Genomic DNA, 26,268 nt, shown 5'->3' with positions numbered 1-26,268 from the left:
ACCTGACATACACACCACATACAGACCTGACATACACAACACCATACACACAGACCTGACATACACAACATCACACACACCAACCTGACGTACAATACATCACACACCGACCTGACATACACTACACCACACACAGACCTGACATATACAACACCACACACCGACCTGACATACACTACACCACACACAGACCTGACATACACAACACCATACACACAGACCTGACATACACAACACCACACACCAACCTGACATACACAACACCACACACCCCAACCTGACATACACTACACCACACACACCAACCTGACATACACAACACCACACACAGACCTGACATACACTACACCACACACCCCAACCTGACGTACACTACACCACACACCGACCTGACATACACTACACCACACACACCATCCTGACGTACACTACACCACACACAGACTTGACATACACAACACCATTCACACCAACCGGACAAAGTGTGTCAGGTTGTTGTGTGAGGCGTAGTGTACGTCAGGTTGGTGTGTGTGGTGTAGTGTATGTCAGGTTGATGTGGGTGGTGTAATAAACACCACACACCAATCTGACATATACTACACTACACACACTAATCTGACGTACACTACATACTTTCCATACGCGACACGTTGTCCGCTAACGATTGGAGCTAATTTTCCCTTCAAAAAGTCAAATGGCGCTCCTTCCCTTCCGAGCCCTGCCGTGCGCCCAAACAGTGGTTTATGACCACATATGAGCTATCGGTGTACTCAGGAGAAATTGCCCAACAAATTTTAGGATCCATTTTATCCTGTTGCCCATGTGAAAATGAAAAAATGAGGCTAAAAGAACATTTTTGTTGGAAAAATTAAAATGTCCATTTTTTCCTTCCACATTGGTTTAGTTCCTGTGAGGCACCTGAAGGGTTAATAATCTACTTGAATGTGGTTTTGAGCACCTTGAGGGGTGCAGTTTTTGGAATGGTGTCACTTTTGGGTGTTTTCTGTCATATTGACCCCTCAAAGTGACTTCAAATGTGAGGTGGTCATCACTAAGAAAAAATGGTGATGTAAAAATGAGAAATCGCTGGTCAACTTTTAAACCTTATAACTTCCTAACAAAATTTTTTTTTTCCCAAAATTGTGCTGATGTAAAGTAAACATTTGGAAAATGTTATTTATTAACTATTTTATGTCACATAACTCTCTGGTTTAATAGAATAAAAATTCAAAATTTGAAAATTGTGAAACTTTCAAAATTTTCACCAAATATCCAATTTTTTCACAAATAACCGCAAAAATTATTGACCTAAATTTACCACTAACATGAAGCCCAATAGGTGATGAAAAAAATCTCAGAATCGCTAGGATCCGTTGAAGCGTTCCTGAGTTATTACCTCATACAGGGACACTGGTCAGAATTGCTAAAAAAAGGCCCGGTCATTAAGGTCAAAATAGGCTGGGTCAGACTTATATAAGTCAGTTCACATATGGTGTACCAAGATGGTGTCTGTGTCTTCAGACAACACCCTGGAAGAAATCCTTGGAATGCAGAAGCTGAGATACTGGATACCATATATGGAAGTGAAGCTGAAATGGACCTATCATAGACTGACACTGGCTACTCAGAAGATTGTGTGACACCCATTTTCTGTCACTTTGTCTTGAGAATAAACATCAGTTGTGTGCAAGCCTTTGCTGAGAAAGGAGTAGACATCTAACTCTGTGCTCGGTGTGACTCTTTAAGCGTGCACTCGGCCTATATTGGGTCAGGTACAAGCAATCATATAGATCTCGCTTTAAGGGATCACCCTCACACTAATCCCAGGGGGTAGGTGGATCCTCCAGGTTGTAAGTTATATAGAAAAGGGCTTTCAATGCCCAAAGTCATTTGAACAGTATTGGGTGGAGGAGAATGTTGTGTGTTGTGAGTTCATTTTTCCCTTCGTCACTGAGGTCTGGTGAACTCCCTATTCTGGTAAAGGAAGGTAATGAGCCTGATTATCAGGCACCTGAGCCTAATGAGGATGACTGGCTGAGTGGAGTCACGGACTGGATATAAGGCTGCCGACGCCCTTCTGCCCTGCGGGTGATTTCTCTGTGGACTTCTAGGACACCAGTCTGATTCTTGCTCCTCTAAAGCTAAGTTTTCTGCTTTGCCTGTTAGCATTTGTGTTTTGTTTTTGTTTGCCTTGCTTTTCTGGATTCTGCCATTCCCTGCTGGGGTGAGCTGAATCTCCTTTTGCCGGTTGCTCTGTCTTCAGAATATTCCTGAGTACTGACATAGCTTTTTTGAAGCCTAGCGTCTTCAGGGCCTTTTTCACTGTCAGTCTGTTGGCTCTTATTTTCATAGGGTTTTTCACGGATTGCAGACAGCAGCCTTCCTGTCCTTTCCTATCTAGTTAGCTTGGGCCCCGTCTTTGCTCAGTCTATCTTTCTGTCTGTGTTAGTGTTTTCATCTTGCTTCACCGTCATTATATGTTGGGGGCTGCCTATTGCTTTGGGGTCTGCTCTAGGGCAGTTTAGATTTCCCCTTTCTTTCTTTAGGCCTATTTAATTCTCCGGCTGTGATCGAGGGGTCTAGGGCATTGTAGGAACCCCCCACGGCTAATGTTAGTTGTTGTGGATAGGATCAGGGGTCTGCAATCCGATAGCTGCCAACCTCTCTGGTTTTCTGTACTTAGCTAGCATTTCTGCTTTTGCCTCCTACGGTGACTCAATCATAACAGTTGTGGTCTAGAGGCAAAATGGTGATCATGGTTTTACGGCCGGACTACACCACCGATAAAGCATCCACAGCCGGTGACTGAGAGGAATCTGTGACTTCTCTGCATTCAGTGGTTATTACTCACCTGGGTAGTCATATGTGGGAATCTCCTCTTTACACCGCTCATCATCTCTCACATATGTCTCTGTAGTATTAATATGGGTCAGATCTTCACCCTGAAACACATATTGTAAAAGTCACAGACAGATGGAGAAGTCCCATCTACAGTATGATCAGCTCTAATCCTGCCATCTCCACCGCTCTCATTACACAAGTATAAAACATATAATACTGGTGGATAAAACAAGACTGAGCACAAGACCTTCACAGCCGTCTACACATCATAGGGGAGATCTCCTGACACCTTCTCTCCATCTACCTGATGATCCTGAGGAGCACTGGGATCTTCTTGGTTACAGTCCTGTGGGAGAAGAGGACGGGACATCTCTCTGGTGTAGTCCTCTTACTGGATAGATCTGGAGGAAACACATACAGGGACTGAATTCATTCTCTACATACAGATAATTATAGGCCGTGTGTATTTAGTCCTGTCTATTACCTGGTGATGTGAGGGGCTGGGGAACCTCCATTATGACGTTCTTGTACAGATCTCTGTGTCCTTCTAAATACTCCCACTCCTCCATGGAGAAATAGACAGCGACATCCTGACACCTTATAGGAACCTGACACATACAATAATACCGTCATCCCCCCGATCCCTTCATAGTGTTACTGTATAATGTCCCAGCATTCCCAGCAGTGTCACCTCTCCTGTCAGCAGCTCAATCATCTTGTAGATGAGTTCTAGGATCTTGTGCTCATTGATGTCCTCATGGATCAGGGGGTGAGGTGGAGGCCCCGTGATTGGGCTCAGGAGTCTTCCCCATCCCTCAGACACAGGGTCCTGACAGCGATCACTAGAGGTCTTCTTCACCACTGTGTAATCCTGGTTATGGAGAGACACATTAATAAATCTCACTACAGACATTCCCAGAGTCCTCACCTCTCCAGTTCTGTCCATCTGTTATTCCCATAGATAAGAATGATGTAATGTGACGTCATCAGAATCTCTCACCTCTCCAGTGAGACGGAAGAGGATCTCTAGGGTGAGGTGTAACATCCTCTCCACCATCTTGTCTCTGTCCATATCCATCCTTGATGGGTAAATCAGGAAAATTCACTTCTGTAGTAGATCTTCACTGAGAGGATCCGATATTGTAGAGACCTGAATGAGAAGAAGATGATCCGATGTAACATCATAAGAATCCTGTGTAATAATACAATTACTGGAGATAATAAGGGAAACATATGAGGAGATTTATTATCTTACAGGGTTTAGTTTTCTTCCCTGACATCTACTAATAAAACCTATATATTTAGGCCACAGACAACAAGCAGTTTCCTCCTCAGAGTCGGCAGCTGAACACGTTCCTCATAGACTCATCTTCCATAACGCTAATTCTCGTCTCATTACCGACACTGGAATCGGTATTAGCAATACTGCAGGAGATATTCATTACACGCGACATGAGAAATAACTCCTTCATGATGAGGACGACATCTTCATCTTCCACTGCGGCTCTAGAGACAGATTTGGCCAGAGTCGGTCACTGCCTCCATCCCCACCGGCCGTCTATATGAAGGTTTCCCGTCTTCCCCGCACTGGAATCTTCTCTCACGTTAGATCTCAGCTCTGAGTCACACACAGAAGTTTGAAACTTTTAGAAAAGATTTTTAGTTTCCACAAACACAACGGACAGAAATGATCTGATCCCAAAGTCTCCATGTACAGTGATTTATGGGGATTATTTCTGGCCTTAGGCTTTCCTATATTACAAGAAAAACTCCAGAAAAAGCCGATATTAAAATGTTTCTAAAGAAAATTGGCTCCAACAATTCTTGTAAGAAGAAAGAAAATATACAAAAAGCAGAAGACACATTTTATAATTTTTAACATGTTGAACATTTATTAAAAAGAAATTAATCTTTTTGGGCCCCAGAACATAGATGTACACCGCAGGGACGGCACAGAGGAGGCTTCAACAAAAACCCGGACAGTTTAACCACTTGCTGCTGTGAAAAGCAAACATGGCATCTAAGAAGGTGTGACAGAGTTTGGCTGAATGCCCCCCGCCCCCAAGTACTCGATAGTATGGGGCGGCCTAGTTACTCCGATACTTACATGCCTACTAATGGGGTCTGGGCTGCAATGTATGAAGGTCTATTAGGCCGGGCCAGAGGCAGCGTCCAATAAGTTACCTTATAACGCCCCCATACACATTAGACTAAAGTTCCATGAAAGCACTGATTTTGGGGGGTTTGGCCGACCATATAATGTATTTGGGGGCCTCCCGACAGATGATGTCAGGGCAGAGAAGGATCTGGCATCCTGAATTTCAGAGGATAATCCGTTTGTTCTTCCTGTAGATAATCCTCCTCTAGAGGAGTCTGGAGGAGACTCTCTCATACAGACCACAGGAAAGCTGGAATATTTGTGTGTATGGGGGAGTCGGGAGAGATCGCCGTCTGCCAAATGACCGTTCACCCAACTCTGATCTCATGTGTATGGGGCGTTAGTATTACACTGACAGGCAGTGATGATACACGGCACTACAGTAGTACAGGGCATCACCGGAGCCATCAGAGGCTTGTATGTTGTATGATCGCACTGATCAGAGGGGTTTAAAAAAGGTTTAAAGTGAAAAAAAATCACAGTTTCAGCAACAAGAAATATCCATCACTATATGGAAAGCAGAGTCACTGCACAATGTTAGTTACATCACGTCCATAACTACTTTATTATACTCGATCATCCAAAAAGCAACAGGAAGCCATGTCTAAAATATAGCAATCTTTATTGAAATATAGTTAAAAAAGTTTTATGTAAAACTGACAATACGGGTATTAAAGTGCGGGCACTACAAAAAATGACCACATCAAGAGGAAAACCGCACAAAAACATCCAAAATTTACATATGCAAAAAATGCTTGAATGGTTGCAAAATAAACAAGTGTTTATACATGGGACTTGTGACTTATTTCAATAAATTCCAGTGCATCTCAAAACAAATTTTTTATAAGTCAAAAAACTGCAAATGTGCAAAAATATAAAAAGGATTGAAGCATTGTATAATCAGCATATGAGTGTCTTTAAAAATGTGACAAAATAAGCAATCCAAAAGTATGCAGATTTGCATGAATGAGAATATACAATTAGGGGATCATATAGCCAGTGTGTGCCTGTGCAAAGTAAGGCAGCAAAAAAACCCTAAGAAGCATTTCCAAGCAGAAGGTAAGTATAAAATAAGACAATATGATCAGTGCATTTTACCTCAGGGTGCGGGCAGGAGGACCCCGACGCGCGTTTCGTGGCAGCTTTATCAAGGCACCCTCAATAAAGGAGTGGTTTTGCAGATGGGGACCACAGACGACATCTCAGTACCAATGCTTTCTGGCTGATGTTTTGGTCACTTTTGAATGTTGGCTGTGCTTTCATACTCGTGGTAACATGAGACGGACTCTACAACCCACACAAGTGGCTCAGGTAGTGCAGCTCATCCAGGATGGCACATCAATGCGAGCTGTGGCAAGAAGGTTTGCTGTGTCTGTCAGCGTAGTGTCCAGAGGCTGGAGGCACTACCAGGAGACAGGCCAGTACACTAGGAGATGTGGAGGGGGTCGTATGAAGGCATCAACCCAGCAGCAGGACCGCTACCTCCACCTTTGTGCAAGGAGGAACAGCAGCAGCACTGCCAGAGACCTGGAAAATGACCTCCAGCAGGCCACAAATGTGCATGTGTCTGCACAAACGGTTAGAAACTGACTCCATGAGGATGGTCTGAGGGCCCGACGTCCACAGGTGGGGGTTGTGCTCACAGCCCAACACCGTACAGGACGCTTGGCATTTGCCACAGAACACCAGGATTGGCAAATTCACCACTGGTGCCCTGTGCTCTTCACAGATGGAAGCAGGTTCACACTGAGCACATGTGACAGACGTGACAGTCTGGAGACGCCGTGGAGAGCGATCTGCTGCCTGCAACATCCTTCAGCATGACCGGTTTGGCAGTGGTCAGTAATGGTGCGGGGTGGCATTTCTTTGGAGGCCGCACGATGTTGGGCTGTGAGCACAACCCCCATGGAGACACAATTGTGCCTTTACCTGGAGATAAATTCCCAGTGGGGGCAATTTCCAAAATGCAATAACTTAAGTGGGGAATTCAGCTCTTTTCGCACTTAAGGGATCTGTATATGGAGTCTACAAACTACAGTGGGGGAATAAGGATTTGTTACGCTGACAATTTTAGGGCTAAAGTCACATTTTTGTGAGGAAATAAAGTAAAATTGTCATTTTTTCCTTCCACATTGCTTATATTCCTGTCACACTATCCGAATTCAGATATTGTCCTGTCAGAAAGGAGAATACAGGGAGCGAAAGGGTTAATAGGACTCACAGGAGGAACCGGCCCAGAAAGCAGAAGATCCAGGAGTGTCCGCCACATATATGACTGCTCTGTGCACAGGACCTGTGATGAGGTCACAGGAGGGGAGGAGTCAGGGGTCACATGATCAGGGGCCTCAGTGTGTGCAGGACTCAGTGTGCTGGAGCGCTCCCGATAATCAGCTGCGTGTGTCGCGCTGTGTGATAGTCACAGCACCTGCATGGAGGGCGACACATGCAGCTGATTATCGGGAGCGCTCCAGGGATCCGGGGTCCCGATGCAGCTATTCGGTAAGTGATATCAGCCAATAGCAACTTCTCCGACGATATTCGCTCATCTCTAGTAATAACAGCTCAAAGACATTCACCAAACTTTTCATTAAGATTAATAGTAAGACCCTATTAAATATTGAGCACCAGCGGGACGAAGCATTGACAGCGGCATGTAAAAGTGTGGGCGCCCCGGGTCAAAATGACCGTTATTGTGAGCAGTAGTAAGATGAAGATGAAATGATCTCTAAAAGGCCGAACCTCTAAGATCACACATGGCCTTTGTATATTAGGCAAAAATAAAAATAAAATATTTATATATATAGACATTTATTACAATTTCATAATTGCAAAAAGGAAAAAGGGGCGATGCAAAACTTTGGGCACCCTTGGAGATTTGTGTACTGAGATAATTTTGATCAGGATTTTACATCTTAATTAGCTTGTTAGGGTTATGGTGAGATCACATGGTGACCAGGAGCTACAGTCTGAGGAAAGGGCTAAAAAGCCTTCACTAGACCCTTGTACAGCTGTATGAGGCCCAGGCTTTATAATGAAGGGACAGGAGTGAGGGCCTATGCCCAGGAGCTACAGTCTGAGGAAAGGGATAAAAAGCCTTCACTAGACCCCTGTACAGCTGTATAATGAGGCCCAGGCTTTATAGTGAAGGGACAGGAGTGAGGGCCTGTTCCCAGGAGCTACAGTCTGAGGAATGGGCTAAAAAGCCTTCACTAGACCCCTGTACAGCTGTATAATGAGGCCCAGGCTTTATAGTGAAGGGACAGGAGTGAGGGCCTGTGCCCAGGAGCTACAGTCTGAGGAAAGGGCTAAAAAGCCTTCACTAGACCCCTGTACAGCTGTATAATGAGGCCCAGGCTTTATAGTGAAGGGACAGGAGGGAGAAAAGTGGGGAAAGGAGGCAGAAGAGCCGGACTGCCCATCACTAACCTGCAGAGCCGCACTCCACATATATGGCTGCTCTGTGCACAGGACACGTGATGAGGTCACAGGAGGGGAGGAGTCAGGGGTCACATGATCTCCGGAGTGCAGACCTCCATGGAGCCTTCTCCTCAGTCAGTGACATTCCCGCCATTATTCGCCCCTCACTACTGGCACAATTACCCCGCGCCGCCTTCTCTACACAGTGTTATGTGTGGAATGTAACGTGTGATTTCTCTGGAGGGAAATAGACCCCACACAGGAGGGAATTCTCACCAGTTACCGGCCGTCTACTATATGGCGGCATATGATTGTGCTATCGACTCCACACCAGGAGCTAAAATGCCCAAATCTCTAATGTAACCGCTATAAGAGAAGATATAACAAATTTCCCCTAAACTCACACAGCGGAGGAGGCCTCACTTGGAGCAATGTGACTCGCGCACAGAAAATCTATTCCCGGTTCTGTGATTAAGTTATCGGCCGACAGGAAGAAGAAAGGTCTGAATTACAGCCCAGACTGGAGGAGAAACTGCAGGAGTGAGAATTGGCCAATCAGCGCTCTTCACCCCTATACTTATCTACACAAATACAAGATATGAAATGACAATTAGACGCCATTCTCACCACCAGAACGGAGAGGCGCTAACTTGGAGTAAAGCCGCGTTTTATCACCATGCCAATAAGCCTAATAAGATGCCGCTCGTAAGCTCAGAATGAGAGAGTCACTGCATATAATCTCCTCTATAAAAGACCCTAAGGGTCAGACCTCAGCCCACCCCGATGTCATGTATAGCACTTATAATGAATACCCCCAGAGTTTGTATTCGCCCCCACAATCACCCCCCCTCACTACTGGAGTCATTCCTTCACACACTACATCTACCTAACCTGACTGAGTCCGCGGCACAACAACTCCATTTACACATCTCTGAGGAGGAAATAGTTTCAACAATCAAAAAACTAAAAAGAGGAAAGGCCCCGGGGCCGGATGGTCTTACAGCAATATATTATATAAAATGCAGCGATGTGCTGACACCACATATAAAAACCTCTGTAATTCACTACTAAATGGCTCACAGCTGCCCCCTGAGTTCTACGTGGCGCATGTAACCGTAATCCCTAATCCTAAGAAAGATCATCTCACAACAAATTATAGACCTATATCCCTCTTATACATTGACTTCAAAATCTTTACATCCATTGTGACAGGATCAATAAAATCCTCCCTCACCTCATCCATCGGGGTCAGGTTGGTTTTATACCAGCGCGACAGGCCCCAGATAATATTAGGAGAGCGTTAAATATTATTCATACAACTAACCTACAGCGAAAGCGACTTCTCCTGCTTGCATTAGATACTGAGAGGGCTTTCGATTCGGCGTCCTGGACATATCTCTTTACGGTTCTATCGGAAGTCGGATTCTCCCCTAAACTTATAAAGTGCCTCCAATTGTTATATGATAGCCCTATCACTTATGTAAAACTCCCGTCACCACATCCCCCTCCAATTAATATTCAGAGGGTACCAGGCAGGGCTGTCCTCTATCTCCGGATCTTTTTACACTTGCAATGGAACCCATTGTGGAAGCAATAAGGAGAGATCAGAATATCCTGGGCCCTGAGAATATGGGAGACCAATATAAAGTCAGCCTCTTTGCGGATGATCTCCTGCTAACATTAATAAGTCCCCACACTACACTCCCTCACTTGTTTTCTCTCCTTCACGAATTTGAGAAGATTTCAGGGTTAAAGATTAACATTGATAAACCCGAAGCATTATTTGTAAATTTTCCTAAGACAGAGCAAACTAATATTGCCTCCCATTTTGTGTTTATACACAAAGAACATTATCTAACATATCTGGGTATCAACTTAACAGCCAACAGGTCACCTCTGTTTAGGTGGAATTACACTCCACTGATCCAAAACTTCCAGAGGGACCTGGATAGATGGGCTTCCTCAAAGTTACCCTGGCTCGGCAGAACACATGCATTAAAAATGGTGTCACTGCCTCGCTTCTTATATCTATTTAGGTCCCTCCCAATTATGGTACCAGCCAGAACGTTCACTCATTCACACTCTATGATGTCTAAGTTTCTTTGGCTCGGAAAACAACCCAGAATTGTGCAAAAACTTATGTTCCGTCACAGAAAAGAAGGGGGTTTATCCCTCCCTAATTTTACACTTTATTACAAGTCGGCACAGATTGCTCCATTAATAAGTGCGTGTTCATATCCCAATAGTCCGAGATGGGTTATTCTGGAATCATTTCTCTCCAAACCATTCTCTTTATCAGGCCTAATGTGGACCACAGACCGACTTCCACAGGGGTTAATGAATGTGGCTCCTTTTACAGTCCACTCGTTGCTTCTTTGGAGAAAAGTCCGGTTTAAATATAACTTACAATCAAACCCTTCTCCCCTGACAGCCATATTACAAAACCCCATGTTCCCGCCAGGCCTTGAGCCACAAATTTTTTCTCGGTGGAAGCTGAAAGGTATTCATATACTTAAACATTTGTGTTCCCCATTTAATATCTTACTTGTTAGACAGGAATTTGTTCAAAAATGTGACCCTCCAGTTAAGGAGGTAATGCGATTGAACCAGATCTTTCTACTTTGCAAAGCAGATCCTCCCGAGCGATACTACTCTCAGGGCAATGAGTTTTGAAAATTAATGTCTAAATGACCCTTTGGGCAGGGGAACGATCTCATTGATCTACTATGCTATAAATTCTCCACAAAATGATAAAAAATTGAAGTATACAGTATGTTACAGTGGGAGGAGGATTTAGGGTTTGAACAGTCAATTGATGAATGGTATCGTAGCTATGACACCCTATCAGAAGGTAGTCACCAGACTTCCCTTGTGGAGACCTCCTTAAAACTATTGCACAGAGTCTATTATGTACTGGAAAAAATTCACAGCATTTTTCCTAAAATCTCGGGAGACTGTTTTAGGGGCTGTGGAATATCTGGTGACATGAGACATATTTGGTGGTCTTGTACGGTGGTTTCTGGGTTTTGGGAGAAGGTGAAGTGTCTGATAGCACAGATGTATGGTGGACCAGTTGATCTGGAACCTTTTACTCTTTTACTGGGAACCAGGCCTTCCCGGCTTCCAGAAAGCTTTCAGAAGCTAGTAAACTACTTATGTATGGCCACTAAAATCCACATTGCGGCAAAGTGGAAGTCGCCCTCCCTGCCAATATCTATGGTGAAAGAGAAGATGAACGACATTATGTTATTCTCATTTGTGGCCCCAGCGTTTCTTGTAGAATAAATCCCTTTCTCACACAGTCCTGTAGTAATGACTTTGTTCTCACGTTTTGTAGGAGGGTTCGTCTGACTCCATCTTATGTAATCAGTATAAGTGCGAGAGATGAGAGACCGACGACCGCAGTTTTACCGTGTGTGTCCGGCGTCAGTTCTACAGTGTGAGAGATGCGGGGTCTGTGACCGAAGCTGGGGGTATACGGGTGCATACAGCATACACAGAGGGGTCTGTGACCGAAACTGGGGGTATACGGGTGTATACAGCATACACAGGGGTCTGTGACCGAAGCTGGGGATATACGGGTGTATACAGCATACACAGAGGGGTCTGCGAACGAAGCTGGGGGTATACGGATGTATACAACATAGACAGAGGGGTCTGTGACCGAAGCTGGGGGTATACAGATGTATAAAGCATACACAGAGGAGTCTGTGACCGAAGCTGGGGGTATACGGGTGTATACAGTGTACACAGAGGGGTCTGTGACCGAAGCTGGGGGTATACAGGTGCATACAGCATACACAGGGGTCTGTTACCGAAGCTGGGGGTATACGGGTGTATACAGCATACGCAGAGGGGTCTGTGACCGAAGCTGGGGGTATACGGGTGTATACAGCATACACAGGGGTCTGTTACCGAAGCTGGGGATATACGGGTGTATACAGCATACAAAGAGGGGTCTGTGACCGAAGCTGGGGGTATACGAATGTATACAGAGTACACAGGGATCTGCGAACGAAGCTTGGGGTATACAGATGTATAAAGCATACACAGGGGACTGCGACTGAACCTGGGGGTATACGGGTGTATGCAGCATACACAGAGGGGTCTATGACCGAAGCTGGGGGTATACGGGTGTATACAGCATACACAGCAGTCTGCGACCGAACCTGGTGGTATACGGGTGTATACAGCGTACACAGGGGTCTGCGACCAAAACTGGGGATATACGGGTGTATACAGTGAACACAGGGGGCTGTTACCAAATCTGGGGGTATACGGTGTATACAGTGTACACAGAGTGGTCTGCGACCGAAGCTGGGGGTATACGGGTGTATACAGCATACACACAGGGTTCTGAGACTGAAGATGGGGGTATACAGGTGTATACAGTGTGAGAGACGCGGGGTCTGTGAGTGAAGCTGGGGGTATACAGGTGAATACATTATACACAGGGGTCTGCGACTGAAGCTGGGGGTATTTGGGTGTATACAGTGTACACAGGGGTCTGCGACCAAAACTGGGGATAAACAGGTGTATACAGTGAACACAGGGGTCTGTGACTGAAGCTGTAGTATACGGGTGTACACAGCGCATACAGAGGGGTCTGCGACCGAAGCTGGGGGTATACGGATGTATACAGCGTACACTGTGGGGTCTGCGACCGAAGCTGGGGGTATATGGGTGTATACAGTGTACACAGAGGGGTCCACACAAACACGGCTCCGCTCCGTACACCTCGTACACACACAGCTCCACTCCATACACCTCGTACACACACGGCTCCACTCCATACACCTCGTACACACACGGCTCCACTCCATACACCTCGTACACACACGGCTCCGCTCCATACACCTCGTACACACACGGCTCCGCTCCATACACCTCGTACACACACGGCTCCGCTCCGTACACCTCGTACACACACGGCTCTGCTCCGTACACCTCATACACACACGGCTCCGCTCCGTACACCTCGTACACACACGGCTCCACTCCATACACCTCGTACACACACGGCTCCACTCCATACACCTCGTACACACACGGCTCCGCTCCGTACACCTCGTACACACACAGCTCCACTCCATACACCTCGTACACACACGGCTCCACTCCATACACCTCGTACACACACGGCTCCACTCCATACACCTCATACACACACGGCTCCGCTCCGTACACCTCGTACACACACAGCTCCACTCCATACACCTCATACACACACGGCTCCGCTCCGTACACCTCGTACACACACGGCTCCACTCCATACACCTCGTACACACACGGCTCCACTCCATACACCTCGTACACACACGGCTCCGCTCCGTACACCTCGTTCACACACGGCTCCGCTCCGTACACCTCGTACACACACAGCTCCACTCCATACACCTCATACACACACGGCTCCGCTCCGTACACCTCGTACACACACGGCTCCACTCCATACACCTCGTACACACACGGCTCCACTCCATACACCTCGTACACACACGGCTCCGCTCCGTACACCTCGTACACACACGGCTCCGCTCCGTACACCTCGTACACACACGGCTCCGCTCCGTACACCTCGTACACACACAGCTCCACTCCGTACACCTCGTACACACACGGCTCCACTCCATACACCTCGTACACACACGGCTCCACTCCATACACCTCATACACACACGGCTCCGCTCCGTACACCTCGTACACACACGGCTCCACTCCATACACCTCGTACACACACGGCTCCACTCCATACACCTCATACACACACGGCTCCGCTCCGTACACCTCGTACACACACGGCTCCGCTCCATACACCTCATACACACACGGCTCCGCTCCGTACACCTCGTACACACACGGCTCCACTCCATACACCTCGTACACACACGGCTCCGCTCCATACACCTCGTACACACACGGCTCCACTCCATACACCTCGTACACACACGGCTCCACTCCATACACCTCATACACACACGGCTCCGCTCCGTACACCTCGTACACACACGGCTCCACTCCATACACCTCGTACACACACGGCTCCACTCCATACACCTCGTACACACACGGCTCCGCTCCGTACACCTCGTACACACACGGCTCCGCTCCGTACACCTCGTACACACACAGCTCCACTCCGTACACCTCGTACACACACGGCTCCACTCCATACACCTCGTACACACACGGCTCCACTCCATACACCTCATACACACACGGCTCCGCTCCGTACACCTCGTACACACACAGCTCCACTCCATACACCTCGTACACACACGGCTCCGCTCCGTACACCTCGTACACACACGGCTCCGCTCCGTACACCTCGTACACACGGCTCCGCTCCGTACACCTCGTACACACACAGCTCCGGTCCGTACACCTCGTACACACACGGCTCCGCTCCGTACACCTCGTACACACACGGCTCCGCTCCATACACCTCGTACACACACGGCTCCGCTCCGTACACCTCGTACACACACGGCTCTGCTACATCCACCCTGTAAACCCCTCCTGACCCCACACAGAAACTTCCCCTCATCCGGCACCATGACAACCAGCACAGCAGAGTCCTGCACACACTGAGGCCCTGATCATGTGACCCCTGACTCCTCCCCTCCTGTGACCTCATCACAGGTCCTGTGCGCACAGAGCAGCTGTAGAAATCTCCGGCCTCGGGGGTCTCACCAGACTTCGCTCTTTTCTTGCAGGGGCCGCAGTGGATTTCATCCTGGATCCATAGAGCTGAATAGAGGAGCGATGTTCCTTCACTCTGATGGGAATTGATGGTGACGCTGATGAGTCTATGAGGAACGTGTTCAGCTGCCGACTCCGAGGAGGAAACTGCTTGTTGTCTGGGGCCTAAATATATAGGTTTTATTAGTAGATGTCAGGGAAGAAAACTAAACCCTGTAAGATAATAAATCTCCTCATATGTTTCCCTTATTATCTCCAGTAATTGTATTATTACACAGGATTCTTATGATGTTACATCGGATCATCTTCTTCTCATTCAGGTCTCTACAATATCGGATCCTCTCAGTGAAGATCTTCTACAGAAGAGAATTTTCCTGATTTCCCCATCAAGGATGGATATGGACAGAGACAAGATGGCGGAGAGGATGTTACACCTCACCCTAGAGATCCTCTTCCGTCTCACTGGAGAGGTGAGAGATTCTGATGACGTCACATTACATCATTCTTATCTATGGGAATAACAGATGGACAGAACTGGAGAGGTGAGGACTCTGGAAATGTCTGTAGTGAGATTTATTAATGTGTCTCTCCATAACCAGGATTACACAGTGGTGAAGAAGACCTCTAGTGATCGCTGTCAGGACCCTGTGTCTGAGGGATGTGGAAGACCCCTGAGCCCAATCACGGGGCCTCCACCTCACCCACTGATCCATGAGGACATCAATGACCAGAAGATCCTAGAACTCATCTACAAGATGATAGAGCTGCTGACTGGAGAGGTGACACTGCTGGGAATGCTGGGACATTATACAGTAACACTATGAAGGGATCGGGGGATGACGGTATCATTGTGTGTGTCAGGTTCCTATAAGGTGTCAGGATGTCGCTGTCTATTTCTCCATGGAGGAGTGGGAGTATTTAGAAGGACACAGAGATCTGTACAAGGACGTCATAATGGAGGTTCCCCAGCCCCTCACATCACCAGGTAATAGACAGGACTAAATACACACGGCCTATAATTATCTGTATGTAGAGAATGAATTCAGTCCCTGTATGTGTTTCCTCCAGATCTATCCAGTAAGAGGACAACACCAGAGAGATGTCCCCGTCCTCTTCTTCCACAGGACTGTAACCAAGAAGATCCCAGTGCTCCTCAGGATCATCAGGTAGATGGAGAGAAGGTGTCAGGAGATCTCCCCTATGATGTGTAGACGGCTGTGAAGGTCTTGTGCTCAGTCTTGTTTTATCCACCAGTATTATATGTTTTATACTTGTGTAATGAGAACGGTGGAGATGGCAGGATTAGAGCTGATCATAGATGGGACTTCTCCATCTGTCTGTGACTTTTACAATATTTGTTTCAGGGTGAAGATCTGACCCATATTAATACTACAGAGACAGATGTGAGGGGTGATGAGTGGTGTAAAGAGGAGATTCCCACATATGACTACCCAGGTGAGTAGTAACCACTGAATGCAGAGAAGTCACAGATTCCTCTCAGTCACCGCCTGTGGCTGCTTTATCGGTGGTGTAGTCCGGCCGTATTACCATGATCACCATTTTGCCTCTAGACCACAACATTCTCCTCCACCCAAAACTGTTCAAATGACTTTGGGCATTGAAAGCCCTTTTCTATAGAACTTACGGCCAGGAGGATCCACCTACCCCCTGGGATTAGGAGACGCTGACCGTTACCTGCCCAGATCTGTAAACTATAAAGCCAAATGACAGCGTACGTAGAATGTGCTGACAGGTTAGAAACTCACTTGAAGAAAAATCTTATGCCGGGCCTGTAAGATAAAGGGGAGGGTAATGATGCTGTTGTCTTCCTAGATCCCTGAGATCTTATCGGATGACTCTTCTCTCCCTTCTGTGCTGCTGAATGTCTCATGGTCCCTACAAGACCAGGTCCAGTCTTTCTGGCCAAACTTCCCTTTTATGAGCGACAACAGTAAATGTGCAGTGAGGCCAAGTGTGAATTTCTGTCCAATAACAGCAGAGTTTCCCTTTATCCTGACTTTTCAATTTGTATTAAAACCAACTAACTTCAAGGAGGATTGTGATAATCTACAGGACAAATATTCCACCTGTGCCATGATAGATCTCTAAGCTGTGCGTGGCTGAGGGCTGTAATATGCACTGCTCAAAAAATATAGGGAACACTTAATCAACAGAATATAACTCCAATTAAAGCAAGCTTCTGTGAAATCAAACTGTCCACTTAGGAAGCAACACTGGTTGACAATCAATTTCACATGCTGTTGTGTAAATGGAATAGACAACAGATGGAAATTATTGGCAATTATCAAGACACCCTCAATAGAGGAGTGGTTCTGCAGGTGGGGACCACAGACCACTTCTCAGTACTAATGCTTTCTCTCATGTGGCACAGGTAGTGCAGCTCATCCAGGATGGCACATCAATGTGAGCTGTGGCAAGACGGTTTGCTCGTGATCTGTGGATGTCGGGCACTCAGACCATCCTCATGGAGTCAGTTTCTAACTGCAGACACATGGACATTTGTGGCCTGCTGGAGGTCATTTTGCAGGGCTCTGGCAGTACTCCTGTTCCTCCTTGCACAAAGGCAGAGGTAGCAGTCCTGCTGCTGAGTTGTTGCCCTCCTACAACCCCCTCCATGTCTCCTGGTGTACTGGCCTGTCTCCTGGTAGCTCCTCCAGCCTCTGGACACTACACTGACAGACACAGCAAATCTTGCCACAGCTCGCATTGATGTGCCATCCTGGATGAGCCTGCAGTACCTGAGCCACTTGTGTAGGTTGTAGAGTCCATCTCGTGCTACCATGAGTGTAAAAGCAAAACCAACATTCAAAATTAACCAAAACATCAGCCAGAAAGCATTGGTACTGTGATGTGGTACTGAGATGTGGTACTGAGATGTGATCAGTGGTCCCCCACCTGCAGAACCACTCCTTTATTGACAGTTTGATTTCACAGAAGTTTGATTTACTTGGAGTTATATTCTGTTGTTTAAGTGTTTCCTTTATTTTTTTGAGCAGTGTTTATTTATTCACGCCTGCAGGAGATGTGTTGGCTCCAGCCCTGGTTTCATAGATTTACTAAGCGTCATGAATTCCATTATGTTTTCCATCCTCAGGAATTCAGATTACTGCACAATCTCTCCTGAAATGGGGGCACTAATACTTTCTCTACTCTTCTGGTCAGGACTCATAGTGGCTCCAATGGTCCACCATAAATGAGTGCAGCTCCAGTTTAGTGTTCTCCCCTCGTTTGTTGTTGTCGGGGGTGTATGATCTTTTTTTATTCTATGTCTTTTTTTACCGGTATGATAGTGTAATTGTGGTGGGATCGCCCTGCCTCAGTTATCTGAGTCTGTAACTCCGTGGCATTCCTTAATGAAGGGTCTCCATCACCTCTTCCAAATGCCTAAGATCTAAATTCGTCACCCGTCAGCTCTGCTCTCTTATAAATAGTTCTATGTTAAAGTATATTTCTTGTTGAAACTTATGTGATAGAAAATGTTGCCCTTTACGATACTTTATATTGCCAAGAGCCACTGAGACCCATACTCTAATTACCCCGAAGAGGTTTTACTATTAATTACTCATTTTTTATACTTAACCCATTAACATCCATGGATGTGCACAGTCCATCATGGCCGGGTGTAACTTCCCGCACCATGACGGACTGTGCACGTCATGCATTTGAACTGTCACTGTGTGTAAACACGCAGTGACATTTTCAGTGGCGCCAGCTGTCAGACAGCTGACAGGCACGGCAAGGGGTGCAGGGACCCTTGCAGTCGGTCCCTGCACCAAGAGTGCTGTGATTGGTCAGTCAATCTGACTGACCAAACACAGCAGCGATCGGGCAGGAGATGCTGAAATTTCAGCATCTCCTGCCTGATCAGTTCAGGAGCTCAGCGCTGCGGTGGATGAGCATCCTGCAATGACAGCCAGGAGCGGCGTCCGCACCACCCCTGGCTGTTAAGTACCTGACTGCTGCGATCGAGCGCAATCGCAGCGTTCAGGGGGGAGGCAGAGGGTCGGGGGCTCCCTCTCCCTCAGATCGGCATGCCCGCGATGTAATCGGGGGGCCCGATCTGTGCCATGATGCCCCTGGGGGTTGTCATGACAATCTCCAGGTCATCCAGCTACAGAAAGCCGCTGAGACCATGCTCACAGCTCACAGCACAGTCTCAGCAACTTTCAATGCTGGAGCATTGCAATGTATTATACCATCAATCAAAAGTGAAAGTCCCATAAAGGGACTACGTAAAAATTAAAAAAAAAATTAAAAGAATCTCATAATGAATACACATTTTTATGTAAAAAAATAAAATAAAAAAAATATACATGTTTGGTATCGCCGCGTTCGTAAACATCCCATCTATAAAAAAACGAGCCACCACACAGAGTCATCAGCGAAAAAATCAAAAAGTTATAGCTCGCAGAATAAAGCGATGCAAAAATAATTATTTTTTCTATAATAGTTTTTATTGTGTAAAAAAAAAACGCGAAAACATAAAAAAAGGATAGAAATGAGGTGTCGCTGTAATCGTAGTTATCTGAAGAATAAAGCTGCCTTATCAATTTTACCACACGCAGAACGATGGAAAAAAAAAATAAAACAATTCCTGAATTTCTGTTTTTTGTTCATTGTGCCTCCACAAAAATCAGAATATAAAGCGATCAAAAACTGTTATGTGACCAAAAATGGTACCAATAAAAACGTCAGCTCGTACCGCAAAAATCAAGCTTGCACACGACTCTGTCGGCCAAAATATGGAAAAATCATAGCTCTCAAAATACGGCGATGCAAAAACTTCTTACAAAAAATTCTTCCATAAAAAAAGCGTCTTTTAGTGTGTGAGAGAAGCTAAACATGAAAAAGGTTATAAATCTGATATCGCTGTAATCGCACCGACCCGAGGAATAAAGTCGCCATATCACTAGTACCGTACGAGGAACGGAGTAAAAAATAACACCAATTCTTCACCTTTTATGGATTTGCTCATTCTGCCTCCCAAGGATCGCAGTAAGGCGATCACATTGGTTCCCCCCACATATGGGGTGTCAGCGTACTCAGGACTAATTGCACAATAACTTTTGGGGTCCAATTTCTCCTGTTACCCTTGTGAAAATAAAAAATTGGGGGGCAAACAGATCATTTTTGTGGAAAAAAATGATTTTTTTTTATTTTCACAGCTCTGTTATAAATTTCTGTGACGCACTTGGGGGTTCAAAGTGCTCCCCACACATTTAGATAAGTTCCTTGGGGGGTCTAGTTTCCAAAATGGTGTCACATGTGAGGGTTTCCACTGTTTAGGTACATCAGGGGCTCTCCAAATGCGACATGGTGTCCGATCTCAATTCCGGCCAATTTGACATTCAAAATCTCAAATGGTGCTGCTTCCCTTCCGAGCTCTGCCGTGCACCTAAAGATTGGTCTTCCTCCACACATGGGGTATCGGCGTACTCAGGAGAAATTGCACAACAAATCTTGTAGTTCATTTTCTCCTGAAACCCTTGACAAAATAAAAAAGAATTGTATCCAAAGAAAATTTTTTTTCCTTCCACATTGCTTCAATTCTTGTGAAGTACCTAAAGGGTTAATAAACTTCTTGAATGTGGTTTTGAGCACCTTGAGGGATGCAGTTTTTAGCATGGTGTCACTTTGGGGTATTTTCTGCCATATAGACCCCTCAAAGTGGCTTCAAATGTGAGGTGGTCCCTAAAGAAATGGTTTTGTAAATTTTGTTGGAAGAATGAGAAATCGCTGGTCAACTTTAACCCTTATAACTTCCTAACAAAAAAAAAATTTGTTTACAAAATTGTGCTGATGTAAAGTAGACATGTGGGAAATGTTACTTATTAATTTTTTTTTGTGTCCTACAGTATCTCTGATTTAAGGGCATAAAAATAACAAATTTGAAAATTGCAAACTTTTAAAAATTTTCGCCATATTTCCATTTTTTTCATAAATAAACACAAGTCATATCAAAGAAATGTTACCACTACCACAAAGTACAATATGTCACGAAAAAAACATTCTCAGACTCAGCGGGATCCGTTGAAGCATTCCAAAGTAATAAGCACATGAAGGGACAGTGGTCCAATTTCAAAATTAAGGCCTGGTCATTAACCTACAAAATGGCTTGGTCCTTAAGGGGTTAAACAGACTGTTCAGCTTGATTATTTCAGAAGAAGTGTTATTGTCTATAGTCACGGTTTTGCCCATCATCCATGATCTTCTTTAACCCCTCTCCATCTGGACTTACACACAGACCCCTAGGCTTGGGCCACGTTGATACTTGCTTTCCTGTAGTATGAGATTAGAGGAATAGTCGGGTAGTCTGGCCACAACCGGGAGGGCAGAGAAAATACAAAATGAGAAGATGCAAGAGTCGTCAGTAAACAGGCCAGGATCACAACAGGAAACCAATACACAAGGCGGGTGCTGAGTACCCAGGACTGAACCAGAGGAGAACAAGCCTGTATCTCGCAGCTTCCAACAATATGCTCCGAACTTTAGTAGGGTGTGGTACTTTCCAATTGGCTGAAGTAGGGAGCAGATTACTCCAGCTGGACAGCGTACACACCCTAACTGCCAGAATGAATGGTACCACAGGTCGTAGGCACCTTAATCTTAGTGGCTGGAGAGAGCCTGCACCACCCAGAGCTTCAGGATCTGATGTCTCCTCCACTACCAGCGCCGCCTGCAGACTGAATAAGCAGATATCATAGGAGCAGATCCCAGAGAAGATGGGACACAGCTTTTGTAGAAGCCCTAATATGTCAAAATGTCAGAAAAATCGAGCAGTAGAAATCCCCATAAAGTGACTCCATTTTGGACAGTATAACCCTCAGTGATTTAATCTATAGAAGTAGTCACAATTTTGACTCCACAGCCAATTTCCGGTAAATAACGCGCAGTGAATGTTGGAGAGTAAAAATTGAAAATATACCATTTATTACCCAACACAGTGCCCAGATTGTGCTCCAGGAGACACACATCGTAAATTAAGAGTGTTCTTTCTATAGTATTGCCAAATACATGGATGCTAAATGTGGTTTGGGCGCACTACAAGGATCAGCAGCGAGGGGGAAATTTGACTTTGGGAGAGCGGATATTGCTGAATTGGCTTATGGAAACCATGTTGCTTTTCAAGAACCTTTGAGCCACTAATAGTGTGGGAACCTCCTGTTTTTCCATTGACGGATGATGGATCTGAGTGGGGACTTGTTTTTTGTGAGATGAGTAGAACTTTTTATTGATATTTTTGTCTACATAGCATTGGTGACTCTTTATTCCATATTTGGGAAGCAGAATGAACAAACAGTTGAACACCACACACTACTGGTTCATATTATGAGGCTTTCTATTAGACTGTGATACTGTCATTCTGGTGAATAATTCAAATTTTTTACATAAACTGTCATTAAAAATTGGCAAGTTAAGTAGAAATGTTCAAAAATATTAAGTTTGAGGATATTTAATTGAAAAATAATAATTGGTTTTATTCTTAGCAGATGACTGTACCAGAAGATCAGAGGGAACGCTGACATCTTCAATTTTTAAATCAGATGATCTTGACATCACACAGGATACAATTGAAGTGATTGCTATTACTCCAGATATACCATCATCCATTCACAGCAAAGATCTGTCATCTGATCCTATGAAACAGGTCCCATCTTCTGATTCATTACTGACTACTAAGGAAAATGAAAATCACAAAATAAGCATTAAAAAACAAACTGCTCCTAAATCAAAGAAGCGGTTTTCACCTTCGGAATATGGAAATAGCTTTCCCCTTGAAAAGTCTTTTCTTAAACATCAAACAATTCAAACAGCAGAGAGCAGATTTTCTTGTTCCAAGTGTGGGAAATGTTTTAACCAGAAATCAGATTTTGTTATACACCAGAGAACTCACACAGGGGAGAAGCCTTTTTCCTGTTCAGAATGTGGGAAATGTTTTAACTGGAAAAGGAATCTTGTTATACACCACAGAACTCACACAGGGGAGAAGCCTTTTTCTTGCTCCAAATGTGGGAAATGTTTTACCTTGAAAGCGCATCTTGATCACCACCAGAGAACCCACACAGGTGAGAAGCCTTTTTCCTGTTCAAAGTGTGGGAAATGTTTTAACTGGAAACAGCGTCTTGATAGACACCAGAGAACCCACACAGGGGAGAAGCCTTTTTCATGTTCAGAATGTGGGAAATGTTTTAGACACAAAAGGAATCTTGTTATACACCAGAGAACCCACACAGGGGAGACCCCTTTTTCATGTTCAGAATGTGGAAAATGTTTTAACTGGAAGCAGGATCTTGATAGACACCAGAGAACCCATACAGGGGAGAAGCCTTTTTCATGTTCTGAATGTGGGAAATGTTTTACCCGGAAAGCGCATTTTGAGCACCACCAGAGAACTCACTCAGGGGAGAAGCCTTTTTCCTGTTCAGAATGTGGAAAATGTTTTAACTGGAAAAGTAATCTTGTTATGCACCACAGAACTCACACAGGGGAGAAGCCTTTTTCATGTTCAGAATGTAGGAAATGTTTTACCCGGAAAGCGCATCTTGATCGCCACCAGAGAACCCACACAGGAGAGAAGCCTTTTTCATGTTCTTAATGTGAAAAATATTTTAAATGGAAATGATATTTTCTTAACCCCTTTCTGACATTTGACGTACTATCCCGTCCACGTGACCCGGGCCCGTATGACCGTGGATGGGATAGTACGTTATTGCGGTCACCTGCGCTCACGGGGGGGGAGTGCAGCTGATCGCGACCGGGTGTCAGCTGATTATCACAGCTGACACCCGGCACTATGTGCCAGGAGCGGTCACGGAACACCCCGGCACATTAACCCCTGGCACACTGCGATCAAACATGATCGCAGTATACCGGGGCATAGGGAAGAATCCCTGCGTGCTTCCCTGAGCCCCTTGGAACAACGAGATGTGCTCGTTCCTGCTTCCTGCAGGCCCCCAGATCCAAAATGGCCACGGGGGGCCTTCGGGGTCCTGCAGGGAGGTGGCTTTCTAAGTGCCTGCTGAGAGCAGGCACTGAGAAATCCTCCTGCAGTGCCTGTCAGATTGCTGATCTGACAAAGTGCACTGCAAAGTGTCAGATCAGCGATCTGACACTATACAGTATTGTCCCACACTGGGACAATATAATAATGTAAAAAAAAAAAAAAAAAACCTTAAAAATTATTTTTTAAAAATTCCTAAATAAAAGAAAAGAAAAAATATTCCCTAATTCTTTTTTTGGTAAATAAAAAAAAACAATAAAAGTACACATATTTAGTATCGCCTTGTCCGTAACGACCCGCCCTATATAAAACTGTCCCACTAGTTAACCCCTTTAGAGAACCCCTTCCAAAAGAAAAAACAAGGCAAAAATGATACTTAATCATCATACGGCCGATCAAAAAGTGCAATAACACGCGATCAAAAAGATGGATATAATTAAACATGGTACCGCTGAAAACGTCATCTTGTCCCGCAAAAAACGAGCTGCCATACAGCGTCATCAGTGAAAAAATTAAAAAGTTGTAGCTCGCAGAATAAAGCGATGCAAAAATTTTTTTTAAATAAAATTGTTTTTATTGTACAAAAGCGCCAAAACATAAAAAATAAATGAGGTATCGCTGTAATCGTACTGACCCGAAGAATAAAACTGCTTTATCAATTTTACCACACGTGGAACGGTATAAACGCCCCCCCGAAAAAGAAATTCATGAAATGCTGGTTTTTGTTCACTCTGTGTCCCAAAAATCGGAATAAAGAGTGATAAAAAAATGTCACGTGCCCAAAAATGGTACCAATGAAAACGTCAACTCATCCTGTTATGGAAATTTGGTTAGGATAAATCTATCCCTGTGTGTGCTGCGGCCGTTCCCAATTAGACTGAGTATTTTTGAGCGCTCAAGAATCAAGAATGAGACTGTACACCAAAGTGACAGAATAACATTCCATCAATACTCATGGTTTATTGTACATACATGGTTTTATAATTGCATATAGAAGGGGGTGGTTAGTTAATTCCCATATTGTCAAGCTTCAATGTTATTGGCTGTTTGAGTATATGGAGGATTCTGGTCAAGGCATAACAAAATGGCTGATTTAGCAATTTATGAGTAGCTGTCGCCTTTTCCTGCTAATCAGCAAAAATCGAGACATCAGCTTGGGCCATCTGGTGTTGGTTCCTGTTTTTTAGAGTCTGGAATGTACCAAGGAGCTGTCTGGTTTGCACTTGTCTGGTTTATGGGGTTATTAGGTCATTCTAATCAATTGATTATAGTATATATCAGATATGCATATATAGGAGTATACATGCAAGTGAGATCTACATGAAATACATATATATACATATTTTTTGCGGGACTGTGATGGAAATATATAAGACCTCACACGACTCTGTGGGTCGAAATATGGAAAAATTATAGCTCTCAAAATATGGTGATGCAAAAAGTATTTTACAATAAAAAGTGTCTTTTAGCATGTGACAGCTGCCAAACATGAAAACCAGCTATAAATAGTAAATCAAATCCCCCTTTATCACCCCCTTACTTAGGGGAAAAATAATAACATTAAAAAAAGTATTTATTTCTACTTTTCCATTAGGGTTAGGGGTGTGTTGGGGTTAGGGTTCGAGTTAGAATTGGGGGGGTTTCTACTGTTTAGGCACATCAGGGGCTCTCCAAATGTGACATGGCATCTGATCTCCATTCCAGCCAATTCTGTGTTGAAAAAGTCAATCGGTGCTCTTTCCGAGCTCTGCCATGTGCCCAAACAGTGCTTTTCCCCCACATATGGGGTATCAGCCTACTCAGGACAAATTGCACACCTTTTGGGGTCCAATTTCTCCTGTTACCCTTGGGAAAATAAAAAATTGGGGGCAAAAATAGCATTTTTGTGAAAAAGATTTTTTAATTTTCACGCCTCGGCATTATAAACTTCTAGATAAGTTCCTTGGGGAGTTTAGTTTCCAAAATGGGGTCACTTGTGGGGAGTTTCCACTGTTTAAACACATCAGGGTCTCTCCAAACGTGACATGGCGTCCGATTTCAATTCTAGACAATTTTGTGATGAAAAAGTCAAACGGCGCTCCTTCCCTTCCGAGCTCTGCCATGCACCCAAACAGTGGTTTACCCTCAC

At 45.0% G+C, this 26,268-nt stretch overlaps 1 protein-coding gene and 1 pseudogene across 1 annotated transcript in view; one reads left to right on the top strand and one right to left on the bottom strand.

Moving 5' to 3' along the window:
- Positions 1-25,613, top strand: part of LOC141082346 (uncharacterized) — an 86,203-nt pseudogene extending 60,590 nt beyond the window's left edge.
- Positions 1-26,268, bottom strand: part of LOC141082292 (uncharacterized) — a 987,535-nt gene that overhangs the window by 706,489 nt on the left and 254,778 nt on the right. The gene's annotated exons all lie outside the window — the stretch shown is intronic.

Source organism: Dendrobates tinctorius, unplaced genomic scaffold (assembly GCF_039654945.1).
Source record: "Dendrobates tinctorius isolate UK_male_01 unplaced genomic scaffold, ASM3965494v1 ptg000017l, whole genome shotgun sequence".
Taxonomy (NCBI): domain Eukaryota; kingdom Metazoa; phylum Chordata; class Amphibia; order Anura; family Dendrobatidae; genus Dendrobates; species Dendrobates tinctorius.
Note: the sequence above shows the minus strand (reverse complement) of the source record. Positions and strands in the feature narration are given on the sequence as shown.